A 22,687-nucleotide genomic window follows, 5' to 3' on the forward strand; every position below is an offset into this window, starting at 1 on the left:
CCATTATGAATAATATGTGGCTCTCTCTCTCTCCCTCTCTCTCTCACACACACACACACACAGAGGAACATGCACAGTAGCAAAAATACAGAGCTCTCCCTCCCTCCCTCCAGCCGAGTTCAAGTCCCACCCTTGGTCGTATATACCCTCGTGTTGCATTCTACCGACGTTAATACCTCTCTCTCTCTCTCTCTCTCTCTTTCTCTCTCTCTCTCTCTCTTCTCCACATACATAGACAAAGACACGTAGAAAACAATCTCTTTCAAAAACAAACCAACACAGTGTCTCTTTGCATTTGAGTAAGAGTAAGAGAGATAAACCATAGGGAGAGAGAGAGAGAGAGAGAGAGAGAGAGAGAGAGAGAGAGAGATAAACCATAGGGGGAGGGAGAGAGAGAGAGAGAGAGAGAGACTTGAGCCTCTCTCTCTCTCTCTCTCTCTCTCTCTCTCTCTCTCTCTCTCTCTCTACGTTTTCTATGTAGAGAGAGTAAGAGTGAGATCGATAAACCGCAGGGGGAGAGTGAGAGAGAGAAGTTATGTCTATAAAACAAAACAACTCTCTCTCTCTCTCTCTCTCTCTCTCTCTCTCTCTCTCTCTCTCTCTCTCTACGTTTTCTATGTAGAGAGAGAGTAAGAGTGGGATAGATAAACCGCAGGGGGAGAGTGAGAGAGATAAGTTATGTCTATATATATGGTCGAGTCTTTCTCTCTCCTTTACACACACATTTCTCTCTCTCTCTCTCTCTCTCTCTCTCTCTCTCTCTCATGTTTATACATGCACGCAAAATCTCTTTACTTATGCAAAAGCTATTAATTGGCTAAAATATACACACACATATATAAATATATATACATACAATTTTGTGTATACATACATGGGGAGACAAAATAATATAGAGATGCATATACATACACACATACACGTATACTTTAGGAACTGGCACGCACACAAACATATATACATATACACATACACATACATCTACAATGTCTATCCATATATATTTACATACACACATATATGCCTGCATATATGAGACATACATATACATATATTTAAATATATCTACAATGTCTATCCATATATATTTACATACACACACATATATGCCTACATACATGAGACATACATACACATATATTTATATTTTTGTAAATAAATATGTTCACATACATATATACATTATACATACGCATTCATGTGTGTGTGTGTACATACACACATAACAATATACATATATGTTCACATACATATATACATTATACATACGCATTCATGTGTGTGTGTGTGTGTGTACATACACACATAACAATATACATATACATCCATATGTACCCATGCATAGAAGACATGTATATGCATATTTAACTTATCCTTATGTAAATACATATATAAGTGGGTAAAGAGTCTAGATATACAGATATATCGAAGATAAAACCACCTCGAGCCTTGCCTCGAGAGAGCCAACTCTAGGCTTACATGTTGCCATGCGACATAGAACACCTCTTGCTCTTGCTTACCACCACGATGACCCCCCCTTCCTATCTATTGTATGGCATAACCTGCTAAAAACTTTGCCATGTGTCTTCTTTGCAAATGAAGCCCTATTATAGTTTATATAGAAACCACATTCTAATACACCCTTAACGATAGCTAATAGCACAGGATTTATCCAATCAATTGCATTCTATGCAAAAACCTTCATAAGCCATTCACTTTAAGAAAGACCTATCAAAAATCCACAAAAACTATGCTATAAGGCTACTACAATTCTTGACCTATCTTCGACAGGAAGTAGGCATCTAATGAAACATAAAATTAAAAAGACTCCTAAGCTTCCACCAAATATAGCCTCATAAGGATTCCCCCTTAGGTAGATAATCTTCATGCAATGGAGCAAACAGAATGTCTCAATGATCTCATAGAAAGGACCATGTTGCAATTATGAATAATATATATATATATATATCACACACACACAGAGGAACATGCACAGTAGCAAAAATACATAGCTCTCCCTCCCTCTTTCACTCTTTGATCTCTATCTCTCTCTATATAGACAAAGACATGTAGAAAACAATCTCTTTCAAAAACAAAGCAACACAATCTCTCTTTGCCAACACCCCCTCAATAAAAAATGTATTTCTTGGAGTATTTGATGATTTCCCTTTTGCTCTCTCTCTCTCTCTCTCTCTCTCTCTCTCTCTCTCTCTCTCTCTCTCTCTCTCTCTCTCTCTCTCTCTGTGTGTGTGCAACCGGAATCTTATTCTAGGAAAGATTGTGGAAGAGTAGAGAATTCACAAGAATTAATTCAACCATAAAAACCATTGCTTTGCAAGCTTCAACTAAATCAAATCAATTGAAATTTAAACACTTAACAAAATTAAAATACTTAGCTCAATAGACCATATTGGGTGCAATCTTCCCCCCTCTTGTGCGTGGCCTCTCCCCACACAAGAGTATTTCTTTATTAGCTTTCTTTTCACCAAAATTAGGCCATAGCTCCCAAAATATACAAGATGTGCTTTTTAGAGAGTACGGCACTCTTCTTTAACAAAAATAGAGTGTCAAATATTGGGACTAGGATAAAGCCATAGGCTTTAATAAATTCCACATAATAAATGTATCTTTCCTAAAGTTCAAAATGGAAAAATCATTTACTAAGGTTACAAGCTACTATGCTTGCCAAAAATGAAATGTGATGAACCAAGACATTTCTTCCAAAGTAAACTCTTCAATTCCCATAGTCTTCATCACCTGAAAATATAAGCCCAATTAATTATTAAATTAATCCCACAAATATTAAACAGGCACAAATCATAACCAACTCATGACTACCAGGCGTAAGTACTTCTAGGGATCACCCTGCCAATACAAACCTAACTGAAATAATCATAGACGGCCTCAAACATACGTCATATACTGCACGTATTAATATTTATGGTGGTATCACCCACGATATTAACCTAGCCGGCATGACGCAAGAGTAATCTAGGCGTCCCCAAATTACTCAAGAGGGAATAAATAATATTTTTCTAGAGGACTTAAAATATATTCTCATGACATCCCTCTTGCTTGAGTTTGCAATTGTCCTCAATTGCGGATTTGTTGGGTTTGAAAAGAATGAAGAATTTCAGGGTAAACTCGAAAAAATTTCTCAGGCATCCATTTAGCATCTTCTTGAGGATGATTCTTGAAAGTCAAAAGATACTTGAAGTATTGATTACCTGTACTTGTTGTTGTTATCTCTTGGTCAATGATAGCATCAGGAACTAGTACTTCTTCCTCTCCTTCAATAAGAGGTGGTTCCTGATATGTTGGGTGAGTAGGAAGTGTTCCTCGAAAAGGTTTCAAGAGATGGATATGAAAAGAATTGTGGATATTCCAATTAGATGGAAGCTCTAGTCTATAGGCCACATCATGAATCTTTTGAAGGATTTTAAATGGCCCATAATATCTAGGCGCTAGCTTCACTGCAGGGAATTTTTTCACACTCTTTAGTCGCCGTTTTTTCAATTCTCAAAAGTACATAATCACCTTCTTGAAATGAAAAATCTTTACGCTTCCTATTTGCTTGAGATGTATACTTCTCTTGAGCTCTTGCAATACAATCACGCACTTCAGATAAAATGCGATCAAAGTCTCTAACATATTGGTCGGTAGCTTCAATCTTATGAGAGAGTCTAGTAGCCGGAATAGGCAAAGCTCTACCATAGATGATCTCAAATGGTGCTCGACCAGTAGCAGTATGAGGAGTATTATTATAAGCAAATTGGAGTAGGTGTATGTACTTATCCCATGCACTAGGTTGCTAGGAAACATAGGCTCTAAGCATATCTAAGATAGTGCTATTTGTAACTTCGGTTTGTCCATTCGATTCCGGATGGAAAGCCGTGGAAAAATCTAACTTGGTGCCTAAGTTTGAGAAAAGAGCAACCCAAAAGTGACTACAAAATTTGGAATCTCTATCAGAAACTATCACTTTGGGTAGTCCATGATGAACAAAAATTTGCTTAACAAATATGTTCGCGGCTTGCTGAGAAGTTAGTGTCTTTTTATATGGAATGAAATAGGCTTGCTTACTAAATCTGTCCACTATTGTCCAAATCATGTCATGATGACTGGAAGTAGTAGGAAAGCCAGTAATGAAGTCCATAGACACTTGTTCCCATGGTCTATCAGGAATAGGTAGAGGCATAAACAATCCCAAAGCTTTGCCTTTGTAGCTTTTAATTGTTTGGCAAATGTTACATTCAGCTACAAATTTAGCTACATCATTCTTCAAATGAGGCCAAAAGAATTCTCGAGAAACTACTTGAAGTGTTGCGGAAACTCCTCTATGTCCCACAAATGGTGGTTGGTGCATCTCTTCCAAGACAAGCTGTCTATAAGGTTGAGTAACACACAATCTTTTCTCAAAGAAAAGATAGCCATCATTATGAGAATAACTTCCTTGAGGTGTCCAATTGTTTTCACGCAATTTGATCCATATTTCAAAAAAATCTGGATCAACTTCGTAAGTTTCTTTCATGAGTACAAATGGTTCACTTTCAACAATGGAAATGTTGTTGATATTTGGTCTTCGACTCAAAGCATCGGCAAACAACATTTTCTTTTCCAGGTTGGTATTGAATCATAGGTTGGAAACTTTGAATGAAAGATGCCCATTTGATGTGCCTATCTGAAATAAGAGGTTGCGTAAGCAAATGCCTAATGCTTTGTTGATCTGTCTTGATGAGAAATTCAGAACCCATTAGGTAATGCTTCCACATTTTCAAAGCATGCACTACTGCCGCTAATTCCTTGTCATATGTGCTATAATTTTGCTATGCAGGCTTAAGCTTTCTACTTTGATAAGCAATAGGATGGTTGTCTTGCATAAGAACAGCTCCAAATCCTTTGCCACTAGCATCAGTCATCACTACTATAAAGAATGGTCTTTGAAAATCAGGTAGTGTTAGAACTGGTGCTTGTGTTAAAGCATTCTTGAGTGTTGCAAAAGATTTATCTTGCTTTTCAGTCCAATTGAAATTTGTAGCTTTCTTAAGGAGTTCAGTCAAAGAATGAGCAATACAAGCAAAATTCTTGACGAACTTCTTATAATAACTACATAAGCCAAGAAAAGATCTAAGATCATGTATGTTTCTAGGTGTAGGCCAAGAAGCTATACACTCAATTTTCTTAGGATCTACACGAATCCCTTCAGCCGACACTATATGACCTAAGTATTCAATCTCTTCTTGAAAGAAAGAACTCTTTTCAGGATTGACATACAATTTATTTTCTCTCAAAAGGTTGAACACTTGTTCCAAGTGTTGTTCATGCTCTTGTCGATCCTTGCTGAAAACAAGAACACTATAACAAAACTTTGAAACTTAAGGAATATGTGATTCATCATACGGCTGAAAGTAGCTGGAGCATTGGTCACACCAAATGGCATAACCAAAAACTCATAGTGACTAGTTTGGGTTCTAAACTGTCTTGAAAATGTCAGATTGAGTCATACGAACTTGATGATACCCAGACTTTAGGTCAATCTTGCTAAAGACCTTTGATCCTCTAAGCTTGTCAAGAAGATCATCTACCCTAGGAATAGGATATCTATTCTTGACAGTAATCTTATTCAATGCACGGTAGTCTACACACATTCGGTAAGTTCCGTTCTTCTTCTTAACAAGAAGTACTGGAGCTCCAAAAGGTGAACTACTAGGTCGAATAAGGCCTCTCTCTAGCAAGTCTTCTATTTGGCTTCGCTGACTCTATCCACAACCTGCACCTGTAATAAAGTATTCCAGAACTTTTCTACATACTGTGACATAGTTTCCTTTTCCAATTGATGCAAAGTGTCCCATTGGTGCCTAACTTTGGACTTAAATTGTGAGGGTAAAAAGTGCTTTTTAACCAGCCGCTCGTTGAAATCTTTTCCAAGAATCTGGCTTGTCACGACCTTGCTTTATTACACTCCACCATAAAGCTGCACTGTCTACCAAATGACTGCACATTTAATCTTATCACTCTGAAAATTTTTCTCCAGAAAAATAGTCATCTAGTTGACTAAGCCAAGCTAAAATGACCCTAGCATCCTTCTTTCCATCATAATTTTGAAATGTGAAAGCTTTCCGACTAATCTTGGATTCTTTTTGTGACCTTTGTGCTTGCAATGTAGCATTTACAGCCCTTTGAATAGTGTCATCTTCGTCATCAAAAGATAGTGAAGAGTCATGCTTGCGTCTACGACTCGTGTGAGCTGTCTTTCCAATTCAATACGCTTCTCTCTTTCTTCTACAATTTGATGTTGTAAAGAAAGGAGTTGCTCTTGAATTGATGGCGAGATAGGAAACTCTGCCATAGTGCTTGTGCAAATGATGTAGATAAATAAAATTTTACTTTATTTGATGTAAATAAATAAAGCAAATGTAAGTACTTATCTTGTTTTTCTCCCGCAATTTGATCTTGGTTGAAGCTGAACAAAGACGCTGGTCAATGGCTGAATTGAATTCTCGTCGCTTCAAACAAATCCCGAACGATTTCGTGTGATTCAAGAGACTTGGGCTAGTCGAATTGTTGATGAAATAATTTTTCTGCACTTTGTAACCTGCTGAAACAGTCTTGTAAACCTTGCCCAATCTCTGCAATATTTTTAAAATTTTTTTAGAATTTTTCAAAAATGATTTCGGAATTTTTTGGCCTTTTCTAGGTAATTTTTAAGCCTTTTAAAACCTGTAAATCACTTTTCTGCACCCAAAAATTTCAGATTTGGAAACCTTTTGTATTTCTCTTCAAATTTGAAAATAGGAGAAGTAAAGGCAAAAAAAAAAGTAATGTGACTTGTATGGGAATTGGGAAAAGTAAGACTTGATTAAAAAAGTGATTAAGCTTATGGAATTTTTCCAAGCACCTCCACACGCCGATTTGCGCCGGCAGGCTACCGCCGTGCGCCTTCTCCATGAATTTCTTTTGGTGATTTTTTTGATGGCTTTTACACAGATATATGTGCTCCGTCCATTATGGATTTGCTAGTGCTTGAAGCTTTCTGATTTTTGAGAGAATACTGTGAGGTTTTTGGCTATGGGGATTTCATCCATGCGGTCAGATTTTGATTTCACTGAGTATTTGGAAAAACCACTTTTTGATAGAGAGGGATGGTTTTAAAGGGTGGTGAGTGGGATTGAGAGTAGATCTAGTTTTGAATCTTTGTCCTTTGGGTAAAGACCTACAAAACACCCTTCTGTCCACTGGATAATTTCTTGCACTTTCTTGATTTTTGAGAAGTTGAAGCCCTTTCCTACCTTCTCCACAAATCTCCTAGCCCAAGCTCTGATACCAGTGCAACCGGAATCTTATTCTAGGAAAGATTGTGGAAGAGTAAACAATTCACAAGAATTAATTCAACCATAAAAACCATTGCTTTGCAAGCTTCAACTAAATCAAATCAATTGAAATTTAAACACTTAACAAAATTAAAATACTTAGCTCAATAGACCATATTGGGTGCAATCTTCCCCCCTCTTGTGCGTGGCCTCTCCCCACACAAGAGTATTTCTTTTATTAGCTTTCTTTTCACCAAAATTAGGCCATAGCCCCCAAAATATACAAGATGTGCTTTTTAGAGAGCACGGCACTCTTCTTTAACAAAAATAGAGAGCACGGCACTCTTCTTTAACAAAAATAGAGTGTCAAATATTGGGACTAGGGTAAAGCCATAGGCTTTAATAAATTCCACATAATAAATGTATCTTTCCTAAAGTTCAAAATGGAAAAATCATTTACTAAGGTTACAAGATACTACTATGCTTGCCAAAAATGAAATGTGATGAACCAAGACATTTCTTCCAAAGTAAACTCTTAAATTCCCATAGTCTTCATCACCTGAAAATATAAGCCCGATTAATTATTAAATTAATCCCACAAATATTAAACAGGCACAAATCATAACCAACTCATGACTACCAGGCGTAAGTACTTCCAGGGATCACCCTGCCAATACAAACCTAACTGAAATAATCATAGACGGTCTCAAACATACGTCATATACCGCACGTATTAATATTTATGGTGGTATCACCCATGATATTAACCTAGCCGGCATGACGCAAGAGTAATCTAGGCGTCCCCAAATTACTCAAGAGGGGATAAATAATATTTTTCTAGAGGACTTAAAATATATTCTCATGACATCCCTCTTGCTTGAGTTTGCAATTGTCCTCAATTGCGGATTTGTTGGGTTTGAAAAGAATGAAGAATTTCAGAGTAAACTCGAAAAAATTTCTCAGGCATCCATTTAGCATCTTCTTGAGGATGATTCTTGAAAGTCAAAAGATACTTGAAGTATTGATTACCTGTACTTGTTGTTGTTATCTCTTGGTCAATGATAGCATCAGGAACTAGTACTTCTTCCTCTCCTTCAATAAGAGGTGGTTCCTGATATGTTGGGTGAGTAGGAAGTGTTCCTCGAAAAGGTTTCAAGAGATGGATATGAAAAGAATTGTGGATATTCCAATTAGATGGAAGCTCTAGTCTATAGGCCACATCATGAATCTTTTGAAGGATTTTAAATGGCCCATAATATCTAGGCGCTAGCTTCACTGCAGGGAATTTTTTCACACTCTTTAGTCGCCGTTTTTTCAATTCTCAAAAGTACATAATCACCTTCTTGAAATGAAAAATCTTTACGCTTCCTATTTGCTTGAGATGTATACTTCTCTTGAGCTCTTGCAATACAATCACGCACTTCAGATAAAATGCGATCAAAGTCTCTAACATATTGGTCGGCAGCTTCAATCTTATGAGAGAGTCTAGTAGCCGGAATAGGCAAAGCTCTACCATAGATGATCTCAAATGGTGCTCGACCAGTAGCAGTATGAGGAGTATTATTATAAGCAAATTGGAGTAGGTGTATGTACTTATCCCATGCACTAGGTTGCTAGGAAACATAGGCTCTAAGCATATCTAAGATAGTGCTATTTGTAACTTCGGTTTGTCCATTCGATTCCGGATGGAAAGCCGTGGAAAAATCTAACTTGGTGCCTAAGTTTGAGAAAAGAGCAACCCAAAAGTGACTACAAAATTTAGAATCTCTATCAGAAACTATCACTTTGGGTAGTCCATGATGAACAAAAATTTGCTTAACAAATATGTTCGCAGAAGTTAGTGTCTTTTTATATGGAATGAAATAGGCTTGCTTACTAAATCTGTCCACTATTGTCCAAATCATGTCATGATGACTGGAAGTAGTAGGAAAGCCAGTAATGAAGTCCATAGACACTTGTTCCCATGGTCTATCAGGAATAGGTAGAGGCATAAACAATCCCAAAGCTTTGCCTTTGTAGCTTTTAATTGTTTGGCAAATGTTACATTTAGCTACAAATTTAGCTACATCATTCTTCAAATGAGGCCAAAAGAATTCTCGAGAAACTACTTGAAGTGTTGCGGAAACTCCTCTATGTCCCACAAATGGTGGTTGGTGCATCTCTTCCAAGACAAGCTGTCTATAAGGTTGAGTAACACATAATCTTTTCTCAAAGAAAAGATAGCCATCATTATGAGAATAACTTCCTTGAGGTGTCCAATTGTTTTCACGCAATTTGATCCATATTTCAAAAAAATCTGGATCAACTTCGTAAGTTTCTTTCATGCGTACAAATGGTTCACTTTCAACAATGGAAATGTTGTTGATATTTGGTCTTCGACTCAAAGCATCGGCAAACAATATTTTCTTTTCCAGGTTGGTATTGAATCATAGGTTGGAAACTTTGAATGAAAGATGCCCATTTGATGTGCCTATCTGAAATAAGAGGTTGCGTAAGCAAATGCCTAATGCTTTGTTGATCTGTCTTGATGAGAAATTCAGAACCCATTAGGTAATGCTTCCACATTTTCAAAGCATGCACTACTGCCGCTAATTCCTTGTCATATGTGCTATAATTTTGCTATGCAGGCTTAAGCTTTCTACTTTGATAAGCAATAGGATGGTTGTCTTGCATAAGAACAGCTCCAAATCCTTTGCCACTAGCATCAGTCATCACTACTATAAAGAATGGTCTTTGAAAATCAGGTAGTGTTAGAACTGGTGCTTGTGTTAAAGCATTCTTGAGTGTTGCAAAAGATTTATCTTGCTTTTCAGTCCAATTGAAATTTGTAGCTTTCTTAAGGAGTTCAGTCAAAGAATGAGCAATACAAGCAAAATTCTTGACGAACTTCTTATAATAACTACATAAGCCAAGAAAAGATCTAAGATCATGTATGTTTCTAGGTGTAGGCCAAGAAGCTATACACTCAATTTTCTTAGGATCTACACGAATCCCTTCAGCCGACACTATATGACCTAAGTATTCAATCTCTTCTTGAAAGAAAGAACTCTTTTCAGGATTGACATACAATTCATTTTCTCTCAAAAGGTTGAACACTTGTTCCAAGTGTTGTTCATGCTCTTGTCGATCCTTGCCGAAAACAAGAACACTATAACAAAACTTTGAAACTTAAGGAATATGTGATTCATCATACGGCTGAAAGTAGCTGGAGCATTGGTCACACCAAATGGCATAACCAAAAACTCATAGTGACTAGTTTGGGTTCTAAACTGTCATGAAAATGTCAGATTGAGTCATACGAACTTGATGATACCCAGACTTTAGGTCAATCTTGCTAAAGACCTTTGATCCTCTAAGCTTGTCAAGAAGACCATCTACCCTAGGAATAGGATATCTATTCTTGACAGTAATCTTATTCAATGCACGGTAGTCTACACACATTCGGTAAGTTCCGTTCTTCTTCTTAACAAGAAGTACTGGAGCTCCAAAAGGTGAACTACTAGGTCGAATAAGGCCTCTCTCTAGTAAGTCTTCTATTTGGCTTTGTATTTCTTTTTGCTCTAAATTGTTGACTCTATAGGGATATTTACAAGGCAGAGAATTTCCAGGCAATAAGCCAATACTATGATCCTTAGGCCTAGACTTAGGTAATCCTGGAGGTAGATCTTCCATGAAACAGTCACTAAATTTGGAGATAAAAAGATCAAACTTTGGACTTTTGGATGTGTCAGACTCAGCATCAAGCTGGTTAACCCATACCATATAAGTCTTGTCTCTTTTTCTTAGAGCTCTCTTTGCTTGAGTGTGACTCAACAAAGGACTCATTTCTCTTTTGACTTGACACTGGAGGATAATATTTTCATTGTCCTTCCTTAGAGAAATGCTATGAGTGTCATAGTCTATAATAGGATTGTATTTGTGTCTCCAAGGCATACCCAAAATTATATCTACTCCTTGTAAAGGTGCAACTAAGAAATCCCTCTTTTCTGTTAAAGGCTTGATGCATAAATCCAAACCTTTCACCTCTTGCATGCAATTATACTTTGTTCCAGTAAATGCTGCTTTGACTTTATAGTGCGTAGGTGAAGAATGAAGATTTAATGCTCTAAGTGCCTTTTCAGAAATGAAATCATGTGTACTACCATCATCATGCAAAATAAGAACTTCATGTCCATTTATCGTTCCTTTTATTTTAAGCAAAGAATGAACATGAGGTTTACCTTCTTGTTCTGAGTAGTCTGGATCGGAATTACCCTCTTGCTTGAATGATTCTTCTTCATTGTTGTCTTCTTCAATCATGTTGACTCGAGCTGCTGCTGCTGCTGGTGTTGAATTCTTGGTACGCTCCGGACAATTCGGGGCTATGTGTCCTTCTTTGTGGCACTTGAAACATTTGATAGTAGATGTCTTCGGTTTGCCACCATTGAATTTCTTATTGGTACTCATGTTGCCTTTAGCCTCGTCCTTGCCTTTGTCATAACCTGGTTTATACATCTTCTTTGAAGCATAAAAAGATTTAGTAAATGGTTTAGAAGAAGTACCCTCATGTGCTTTAATCTCTTTAGGAAAACCATTTTTACATTCTGAATTAGTTGCCAAAGATATTGCAGAAGATAGTGAATGAGGTCGAAACATATTCACATCGGCCCTAATGGTAGATCTAAGGCCCGAAATGAATTTCCTCTTTTGGTCCTTCTCGCTGACTCTATCCACAACCTGCACCTGTAATAAAGTATTCCAGAACTTTTCTACATACTGTGACATAGTTTCCTTTTCCAATTGATGCAAAGTGTCCCATTGGTGCCTAACTTTGGACTTAAATTGTGAGGGTAAAAAGTGCTTTTTAACCAGCCGCCCGTTGAAATCTTTTCCAAGAATCTGGCTTGTCACGACCTTGCTTTATTACACTCCACCATAAAGCTGCACTGTCTACCAAATGACTGCACATTTAATCTTATCACTCTGAAAATTTTTCTCCAGAAAAATAGTCATCTAGTTGACTAAGCCAAGCTAAAATGACCCTAGCATCCTTCTTTCCATCATAATTTTGAAATGTGAAAGCTTTCCGACTAATCTTGGATTCTTTTTGTGACCTTTGTGCTTGCAATGTAGCATTTACAGCCCTTTGAATAGTGTCATCTTCGTCATCAAAAGATAGTGAAGAGTCATGCTTGCGTCTACGACTCGTGTGAGCTGTCTTTCCAATTCAATACGCTTCTCTCTTTCTTCTACAATTTGATGTTGTAAAGAAAGGAGTTGCTCTTGAATTGATGGCGAGATAGGAAAATCTGCCATAGTGCTTGTGCAAATGATGTAGATAAATAAAATTTTACTTTATTTGATGTAAATAAATAAAGCAAATGTAAGTACTTATCTTGTTTTTCTCCCACAATTTGATCTTGGTTGAAGCTGAACAAAGACGCTGGTCAATGGCTGAATTGAATTCTCGTCGCTTCAAACAAATCCCGAACGATTCCGTGTGATTCAAGAGACTTAGGCTAGTCGAATTGTTGATGAAATAATTTTTTTGCACTTTGTAACCTGCTGAAATAGTCTTGTAAACCTTGCCCAATCTCTGCAATATTTTTTAAAAATTTTTAGAATTTTTCAGAAATGATTTCAAAATTTTTTGGCCTTTTCTAGGTAATTTTTAAGCCTTTTAAAACCTGTAAATCACTTTTCTGCACCCAGAAATTTCAGATTTGGAAACCTTTTGTATTTCTCTTCAAATTTGAAAATAGGAGAAGTAAAGGCAAAAAAAAAAAGTGATGTGACTTGTATGGGAATTGGAAAAGTAAGACTTGATTAAAAAAGTGATTAAGCTTATGATAATTAAGCTTATGGAATTTTTCCAAGCACCTCCACACGCCGATTTGCACCGGCAGGCTACCGCCATGCGCCTTCTCCATGAATTTCTTTTGGTGATTTTTTTGATGGCTTTTACACAGATATATGTGCTCCGTCCATTATGGATTTGCTAGTGCTTGAAGCTTTCTGATTTTTGAGAGAATACTGTGAGGTTTTTGGCTATGGGGATTTCATCCATGCGGTCAGATTTTGATTTCACTGAGTATTTGGAAAAACCACTTTTTGATAGAGAGGGATGGTTTTACAGGGTGGTGAGTGGGATTGAGAGTAGATCTAGTTTTGAATCTTTGTCCTTTGGGTAAAGACCTACAAAACACCCTTCTGTCCACTGGATAATTTCCTGCACTTTCTTGATTTTTGAGAAGTTGAAGCCCTTTCCTACCTTCTCCACAAATCTCCTAGCCCAAGCTCTGATACCAGTGCAACCGAAATCTTATTCTAGGAAAGATTGTGGAAGAGTAGAGAATTCACAAGAATTAATTCAACCATAAAAACCATTGCTTTGTAAGCTTCAACTAAATCAAATCAATTGAAATTTAAACACTTAACAAAATTAAAATACTTAGCTCAATAGACCATATTGGGTGCAATCTTCTCCCCTCTTGTGCGTGGCCTCTCCCCACACAAGAGTATTTCTTTTATTAGCTTTCTTTTCACCAAAATTAGGCCATAGCCCCCAAAATATACAAGATGTGCTTTTTAGAGAGCACGGCACTCTTCTTTAACAAAAATAGAGAGCACGGCACTCTTCTTTAACAAAAATAGAGTGTCAAATATTGGGACTAGGGTAAAGCCATAGGCTTTAATAAATTCCACATAATAAATGTATCTTTCCTAAAGTTCAAAATGGAAAAATCATTTACTAAGGTTACAAGATACTATGCTTGCCAAAAATGAAATGTGATGAACCAAGACATTTCTTCCAAAGTAAACTCTTAAATTCCCATAGTCTTCATCACCTGAAAATATAAGCCCAATTAATTATTAAATTAATCCCACAAATATTAAACAGGCACAAATCATAACCAACTCATGACTACCAGGCATAAGTACTTCCAGGGATCACCCTGCCAATACAAACCTAACTGAAATAATCATAGACGGCCTCAAACATACGTCATATACCGCACGTATTAATATTTATGGTGGTATCACCCACGATATTAACCTAGCCGGCATGACGCAAGAGTAATCTAGGCGTCCCCAAATTACTCAAGAGGGGATAAATAATATTTTTCTAGAGGACTTAAAATATATTCTCATGACACACACACACACTCTCTCTCTTTCTCTACATTTTCTATATATAGAGAGAGTAAGAGTGAGATAGATAACTCTCACAGGAGAGTGAGAGAGAGAAGCTATTTCTATATATATGGGCTGCTGCTGCAGATTGGGGCCTGGAGTCCTCCTGGGATTGCCCTGATTTTGGTGAGACGGATCCTGATTTGTTGACTGATACGAAGGGGTTGGTCTTTGCACTCTGGGTCCTTGACTTCCTTGTCCTCATGACATGGTAGGAGTCGGGCAGTCTTTAAGCTCGTGATCAAAACCCTAACATCCAAAACACTTGTTCTCACTTCTAAGCTCATCCCTCTAAATCCTTGAAAGAGGTGGGGCTCCTGAGAAAGTGTTTTGAGGGAAGGGTTTTCCTTCACTTCTGAATTTCCCAGCATCTTGATTTTGATTAGGGCCTTGCTGCCTCTTTGGGGGTGGAAAATTTGAGGCACTTCCCGGGGTTTGGAACCTTTTAAAGTTTGAGGGTGCAGGCTTCGGCGGGACCTTAACAACAAATGCTTTGGCAAAGTCCTTTGCCATTCTGACAGCTTCTGCCATTGAGAATGGTTTGTAAGATGTAATTTCATGGTTTTTCTCTACTATTCTCAATGTTTTCACTTCTCAACGCCTCTCAAGCTTGAGAAGTTTCTAATTAAGTGTTTATAATATAAATCAAGCTTTTCCTAAGAGTTGTAAATGAATAATTAAGAAAAGTTTATCTTTATGCTTTTAGGATGTTTTTTATGTGTATCTCTCTCTCCCCAAAAGAATGGTCATTCCCATGACCAATTCTCTATTCAAATGATGCTTCTCATTGATAAATTATGAATTCAAAAATCAAACTATATGCTAGTTAAGCTAGAGGTTAAAGAAATGGCAATTTCATATTGGGTGTGTAAGTGGTGTGACTATCTTGAACTTTGCATGAAGCGCCGGCTAGAAAGGCCTGGGAACTCTTTTCCCTAGTACCCGGGACAAAACATAACGAAATTCCTAAATGGATCCTATCACTACAATTGCTTTTTGAACTCGGGCATGGATCTGGTTGATTGACCTTGCTGGTCCTCAACACGGATGAGTCCATTGCTCTTTTATATGGATCTGTTGGTTGATCTTGCTAATCTTCAACAGAGAATCCATCTAGATTTTTGTAAGTGAATATATTTTTGGGTACTACGAGCTAGGAACTATTTAAAAGGCCCCTGAGTGAACAGGTGGTGAGCGTTCTAGTTGCCAATGATGCCATATGTACACCGATGAAGGAATGATTATAAATTAGAATTCAACCGGATATTTTGGAGGATTATGATCAGTGATACTATGGTTTCATTAAAAGATTATTTTAAAGAGAGCTGAATCTGTGAAAAAAGCAATTTCATATTGGGTGTGTAAGTGGTTTGACTATCTTGAACTTTGCATGACGGCTATGGGGCCTGGGAACTCTTTTCCTGGTAGTACCCGGGACAAAACATAACCAAATTCCTAAATGGATCCTATCACTACAGTGGTTGGGTGGTTGGCTAACCCATGGGCCTGGATGGGGTTAGGCTGGACTGATAGATCCCTAAAATGAGACTCAATTCTGTTATGGTACGATAGATGAAGTAAATCCCAGATAGTCTTGTTCTATGGAAAATAATCAACGATTGTGCCTCTCTCGATGAGGAAAAACGCGTTGGTCTCTATGATCTAAGTGCAAGTTTCCTCCTTGATCTGACCATGTGACTTACTGGTTTGGTCAGATCAGTTTAGTTAGTTAAGGCTCTTGACTATGTTAGAATAAAAATATCCTGGAGGAATCGCTCGTGCTTTCTAGGCAAGAGAAGTTTTTTCGAGTTCGGTTTTGGAACAAACCGAGGGATTAGTCTCTTGTCCGGATATCTGTGGAGTAATGTGAATTCATGAAGAAGAATGTAGAATAACGAGAAATGATGTGGAACAATGTGGAAAGAAGAGAGTTCATTTTAGAAACTCTATTTATGACTTGTTTTTAAATGACAATTTTATGTAAAGAATGCTGGGGAAGCATTTTGACCATCTTGTGAATGAGGTCATGGAGACCTAAGTGTAAAGTTGCAACAGCTGACAGAGAGTCAACGGAGGACATCTTGCATAGCAAGGTCGACCGAGGTCTTGACGAGCCTCGGTTCGATTTACATGGTGAGCTTCCGGTACAGTGGATGAGGGACCAAGGAAGCGGCCTATGAGTGAAGCGCTAGGTGACCTGCGAAGGATCCTAGAGGGTGTTGACCATATGGTGCTCGGGCTCTGGGTCACCAAACATACCCACGTGTGCATCAAGGAAGAAAATGGAACAAGGTGTTAGAGTTGTTTTCTAAACTCGGGCATGGATCTGGTTGAGGACCTTGCTGGTCCTCAACGGATGAGTCCATGGCTCTTTTATATGGATCTGTTGGTGGTTGATCTTGCTGATCTCCAACGGAGAGTCCATCTCAATTTTTAGAAGTGGATACATTTCCGGGTACTATGAGCTAGGAACTATTGAAAAGTCCCCTAAGTGAACAGGTGGTGAGCGTTTTGGTTGCCAATGATGCCATAGGTACACCGATGAAGGAATGATTATAAATTAGAATTCAATTGGATATTTTGGAGGATTATGATCAGCGATACTATGGTTTCATTAAAAGATTATTTTAAAGACGGTTGAATTTGTGAAAAAGGCAATTTCATATTGGGTGTGTAAGTGGTGTGACTATCTTGAACTTTGCATGAAGCGTCAGCTAGGGGGCCTGGGAACTCTTTTCCTGGTGGTACCCAGGACAAAACATAACCAAATTCCTAAATGGATCCTATCACTTCAGTGGTGGTTGGGCAGTTGGCTAACCCATGGGGTTAGGCTGGACTGATAGATCCCTAAAATGAGACTCAATTCTGTTATGGTATGATAGATGAAGTAAATCCCGGATAGTCTTGTTATATGGAAAAGAATCAATGACACTGTGCCTTTCGATGAGGAAAAAAGCGTTGGTCTCTATGATCCAAGTGCAAGTTTCTTCCTTGATTTGACCATGTGACTTACTGGTTTGGTCGGATCAGTTTGGTTAGTTAAGGCTCTTGACTACATTAGAATAAAAATATCCTGGAGGAATCACCCGTGCTTTCTGGGCAAGGGAAGTTTTTCCAGGTTCAGTTTTGGAACAAACCAAGGGATTAGTCTCTCGTCCGGATATCCGTGGAATAAGTAATGTGGATTGATGAAGAAGAATGTGGAATAACGAGAAATGATGTGTAACAATGTGGAAAGAAGAGAGTTCATTAGAAACTGTATTTATGACCTATTTTTAAACGACAGTTTTATGTCAAGAATGCTAGGGAAGCATTTTGACCATCTTGTGAATGAGGTCGTGGGAGACCTAAGTATAAAGTTGCAACAGCTGACGGAGAGTCAACTGAGGACATCTCGCGTAGCAAGGTCGGTCGAGGTCTTGACCATCGATTTAAATGGTGAGCTTCTAGTACGGTGGATGAGGGACCAAGGAAGCGGCCTATGAGTGAAGCCCTAGTTGACATGCGAAGGATCCTAGAGGGTACTTACCATATTGTGCTCGGGCTCTGGGTCACTTAAGATACCCACGCGTGTGTCGAGGAAGAAAATGGAACAAGGTGTTAGAGTTGTTTTCTTAACTCGGGCATGGATCTAGTTGATTGACCTTGCTGGTCCTAAACGGATGAGTCCATGGCTCTTTTATATGGATCTGTTGGTTGATTTTGCTGATCTCCAATGGAGAGTCCATCTCGATTTTATAAGTGGATATATTTTCGGGTACTATGAGCTAGGAAAAGTCCCCTGAGTGAATAGGTGGTGAGCATTATGGTTGCCAATGATGCCATAGGTACACCGATGAAGGAATGATTGTAAATTAGAATTCAATCAAATTTTTTGGAGGATTATGATCAGTGATACTATGGTTTCATTAAAAGATTGTTTTGAAGACCGTTGAATCTGTGAAAAAGGCAATTTCATATTGGGTTTGTAAGTGGTGTGACTATCTTTGAACTTTGCATGAAGCATCAGCTAGAGGGCCTGGGAACAATTTTCTTTGGTACCCGGGACAAAACATAACCAAATTCCTAAATGGATCCTATCACTAGAGTGGTTAGGCAGTTGGCTAACCCATGGGACTGTAGGCTACTGGACTGATAGATCCCTAAAATGAGACTCAATTTTGTTATGGTGCGATAGATGAAGTAAATCTCGGATAGTCTTGTTCTATGGAAAAGAATCACAGCTGTGCCTCTTGATGAGGAAAAAAGCATTGGTCTCTATGAGCCAAGTGCAAGTTTCTTCCTTGATCTGACCATGTGACATATTGGTTCGGTCGGATCAGTTTGGTTAGTTAAGGCTCTTAATTACGTTAGAATAAAAATATCCTGGAGGAATTGCCCGTGCTTTCTAGGCGAGGGAAGTTTTTCCGGGTTTAGTTTTGGAACAAACTGAGGGATTAGTCTCTTGTTCGAATATCCTTAGGCGAGGCCCCAAGTGAGAGGCTCTGCCCTGCGCTCACAAAGAAGTGCTACTTCCGCTGTTAGCACCCCCAAATTCGTTGTGCGGAGGGGGCAAGGATCTTTCACGAAACGTCGCTGATGATCGTTCACGAGCATGGAGTGCTTCTGGCTCTAGATATGGAAGGACTCTCACGTGGGGGCATAGCCCCATCCGTGCCCCCCTTGGACAACAACCGCCTCCACCTCCACCACTCGAGCGACGTTATCCTCTGCGAGCGTTGGACAAGCAACCTCAGGGAGGGGTTCTGGCGGCTCTTCCTGGAGTCCTTTGTAGGGTTTCTATTGGTGAACTAGGGTTAGCAGTGGTGGTGCCCGATGGTGCAGCCGAAGTGCCCGTGCCCATCCCCCAAAATAATGTTGTGCCATCGGTCTTTGCTCGGGCGTGGCTTGTGCTTAAAAACCCATAAATTGGTCAGGCAACATGGCATATGGAGAGAGGGATGGAGAGCAAGCCGGTGTCTCATCTGGAGTGTGGGACATGTCTCTACACACACATAACAAATCCCACACGAGCACTTGAATAAAAAGCATCCACATGAATAAGAGCACACATCTCACAACACATGCACAGGCAACCAAGAGGAGAGGGGAGGGAGGACAAAGAAGGAGGTGAACCTGTTTGAGTGGTAAAAGGAGGTGGAGAAGAGCTTGGGAGATAGAGATAACAACACCATATTCATGAGTTTGGGAATCTCCCAAGTCCCATTTTTGTAATACTAAAAAGGTGGGACTCGATTAACATGTCTATAAGTTTCTCAAAACCCTATCATGTGACCTATCATTGGAAAGCGCTTGAAAAGAGGAATCTATTAAGCTTTAAAGCGCACAATTTGGAGTAATGGTGTTCAAGTTATGGCAAATCCAAAGTTTTGACCACGTGTCCCAAACTTATGGAAAATTCCCATATTCCCCAATATGGTGTTTAACCTGCAAAACAAAGAACAAAGCAAAAAACAAAAACATTCATTATCCCTAATCACACACACACACACATCTCACAACCCAAGAGGAGAGGGGAGGAAGGGCAAAGAAGGAGGCAAACCTGCTTGAGTGGTAAGGAAATGGAGAAGAGCTTGGGAGAGAGAGAGAGAGAGAACCTGCAAAACAAAGAACAAAGCAAAAAACAAAAACATTCATTATCCCTAATCACACACACACACACATCTCACAACCAAGAGGAGAGGAGAGGAAGGGCAAAGAAGGAGGTGAACCTGCTTGAGTGGTAAGGAAGTGGAGAAGAGCTTGGGACAGAGAGAGAACCTGCAAAACAAAGTGCTGGGCAAAAAAGAAGAACATTATCCCTAATCACACACACACACACATCTCACGACACATGCACATGCAACCAAGAGGAGAGGGGAATGAGGGCGAACCTGCTGCCTGAGGAAGAAAAATGCACGCGCGCTCACAAAAATGCAAAAAAAACCGAGACTTTGTTTTACTGTAAAAACCTGAACCGTCAAAATCAGTGTCGAAAAAACTGTCAAAAAATAATAATGAGAACGTGGAAATAAGCATCGAAAAAAAAATTCCCACGTTGATTTCGACCACCATTTCGGTGCCCTTTTCGATGGTATTTTCGATGACTTTTCCACGATTATTTCCACAACCTTTTCGATGCTTATTTTGACGGTCGCTACTTTTTATTCAAATTCAAAATCTTTCCAAATCTTGCATGCCCCAACAGTTCAAATTCCATATCATCGACTTCCACCCTCCACAAATACTTAAGGGAGGATCCCCCTCCAAAAACAAGCATTCGTTCCCATTGCAAATCAATATGGAAACCATGGATGACGCCACACCCTCAAATTTTGTTGATTTAGAGGAAAAGACACTTTGCCCATGTACTCGCTACAAATACCAAGTGGCTTAACGTCGACGAATTTGCAATGATCATACAAAAAAATGGAGAATATTTTCGGTGGAGCGATTGAAACATCTAATTAGTGGCAATGCACACTTCAACAATGACAAACTAGCGGATATCCGGCTTGAACGATGGAGACCAACAAGAGTAGCCACACAAACGAGGTGATCCAACAACCCGAGGAACTTGAAGCGGATTCGAAGAAAATACTAGAACATGACATGGATGACATGATAAATGCCTTACATGATGGAGTAGAAGATCGTGATTTGGAACACGAAGGGGTAGAAGAAATCACACGACATGTGGAATATGCTTCCCAAGAAGAGAAAGAGCTACACAGGCTTGCTCGTCTTCCACTATATCGTGGAGCACATGTGTCTATTTTACATGCTTGCCTATCCATATTGAACTTGCAATCGATGGTCTGATATACGAGCATATGAGGAGCGTATCAAAACTTTTTGCATAAGTGATGATATCATATGCAATTAGTGAGTTATGTACCTTTATATGCATTTTCTTAGCCTTTCTATTTTGTGTGACAGCTTATTGAAACATCAAATATTGCCATAAGATAATGAGATGCCAGTGGACCGTAGTTGATCAAAAACAATGTTGCACTAGATTGGCATGGACTACAACACACACCATGCTTGTCCAAATGATTGTATTCTTTATCGACAAGAATATAACAATGCAGTACAATGTCCACATTGTGGTACATCGAGATGATATAGACAAGATGTGCAAGGAGAAAGGATACCAGCAAAAGTTTTACAACACTTTCCCATCATCCCTCGGATTAAAACAATGTTCAAGTGCAAATCCATTTGCAGGATTGATGACTTGGCACCGTAACACTAGGTCCACGGATGGTGTTATGCGTGTGCCCATAGATTCCCCTGCATGGAAGCTCATTGAAGAGAAGTGGTAGCCTTTCAGGAGGACGCTAAGTCTTTCTTGCGCCTGTTGTACAGATATGTCCATGTGGCATCCAAGTGTAGGATGCATGTGACAGATTTGGTGTTTCAACCCATGTTTGGAAGATATGTAGCTGGAGGATGCCCATCAACATCCTCCATCAAAATGATCTGGTTGAGCGCTTCTCTAGTAAGCTTGATGTTGGAGGCGCTCGCCATATTCGACTCGGACTAGCGATGGATGGAGTGAATCCATTTGGTCTACAAAGTTCATCGTGGAGTACATGGCCTATTTGTCTAGTTAACTATAATCTTCCACCATGGCTAGCGATAAAAAAAGGGCATCTTTTATTGTCTAGTTCCTGGAAAGTACAAGGTGAAGAACATGGATGTGTATTTAGCCCCTTTAGTTGAAGAGCTTTGTGTTCTATGGGAGGGCATTGAAGTTCATGATATTTCCAAGAGGTTTGGACAACGTGCACTAACATTGAGAGGAATACTTAATGTGGACTATGCATGATTGGCCTGGCTATGGAGATTGCTCTGGTAATACTGTAGCTTGTTAACATGTTATGTTAAGTCATGATTGTCATCCAAACTTACCTGCAATCTTTTTTGATGTTCTACAGGGCTTTTAGTGTCAAGATATAATGGATGTCCATTATGTGGGCCGCAACTTGAGGCTCGGTACTCAAAGTCTATGAAGAAGATAGTATACGAGGGCCACAAGAAGCATCTCCTTGACAACCATCCTTTGCGTGAGGGATTTCTAGGGAGGTCTCCTCGCATACGGAAGAGCAGTGATTGGAGGACCTTATGGGAGCTGGATTCCAACCTGCACACCTCTAGGAATGAAGCGTCTATCCATTTTCCATCAACTTCCATACTGGAATGACCTTCTAGTGAACCAT

This window comes from Cibotium barometz, chromosome 18 (genome assembly GCF_041138505.1).
Source record: "Cibotium barometz isolate CiBa-2024 chromosome 18, ASM4113850v1, whole genome shotgun sequence".
Taxonomy (NCBI): Eukaryota; Viridiplantae; Streptophyta; class Polypodiopsida; order Cyatheales; family Cibotiaceae; genus Cibotium; species Cibotium barometz.